Raw genomic sequence first — 723 nt, 5'->3', positions numbered from 1 at the left:
ACGCTCTGGATAGCTGGCCAATCAGAGCACACCTCGCTTTTTCAGACCGATGAGCTTTGTAAAAATCGACGCGATTCAGAAAGGCGGGGCATAGAGGAGAAACAATAATGTACAGTATGTGGAAAATAATGTGTTTTTTGAACCTTAAACCGCATAAACGCATTTCATTACACCAAATACACAAAATAATGTTCTTTTTAGCAACGTCATATGACCCCTTTAAGTTTTAGATCATAACACTGACACTAACAACAATTAAAATGGCAGCTGAGGGGAAAGAACACATACCTGGTAATTAATAGTTTTCCAAATAGGTTTCCCAAACTCTCACATTACGCCTTATAACAAATATGTTAAAAATCATGTACTCAGATAAATTAAGAATTGAGGCAAATAGTAACCTAATAAAAGAAGTAGTGTTGTCACGGTACCAAAATTTCAGTATTCGGTACCAATACCAGTGAAAATCCACGGTTCTCGGTACCAATTTCGGTACCAAAGCAAAACTTTTGACTACTTTCATTTAATCCAAAATGTGTACATATTTAATTTTAAAGGGCTTTTGAAAACCTAGAGCTACTCAGCCAAGAATATCAACTAAGTTAGCTAAAACTTCTGACTGATATGACACAAACAATGTTAACCATTTGTACATTCTCTAACACACATATTTTAGATTCACAATTCATTTAAAAGCCTCTGGTGTGTAAAAATATTAAATAT

General features: G+C 34.3%; 1 protein-coding gene across 1 annotated transcript in view; it reads right to left on the bottom strand.

The window, feature by feature from the left end:
• LOC107671073 (GMP synthase [glutamine-hydrolyzing]) overlaps positions 1-723 on the bottom strand; it is a 32,060-nt gene that overhangs the window by 14,892 nt on the left and 16,445 nt on the right. The gene's annotated exons all lie outside the window — the stretch shown is intronic.

Source organism: Sinocyclocheilus anshuiensis, unplaced genomic scaffold (genome assembly GCF_001515605.1).
Source record: "Sinocyclocheilus anshuiensis isolate Anshui unplaced genomic scaffold, SAMN03320099.WGS_v1.1 scaffold1382, whole genome shotgun sequence".
Lineage (NCBI taxonomy): Eukaryota > Metazoa > Chordata > Actinopteri > Cypriniformes > Cyprinidae > Sinocyclocheilus > Sinocyclocheilus anshuiensis.
Note: the sequence above shows the minus strand (reverse complement) of the source record. Positions and strands in the feature narration are given on the sequence as shown.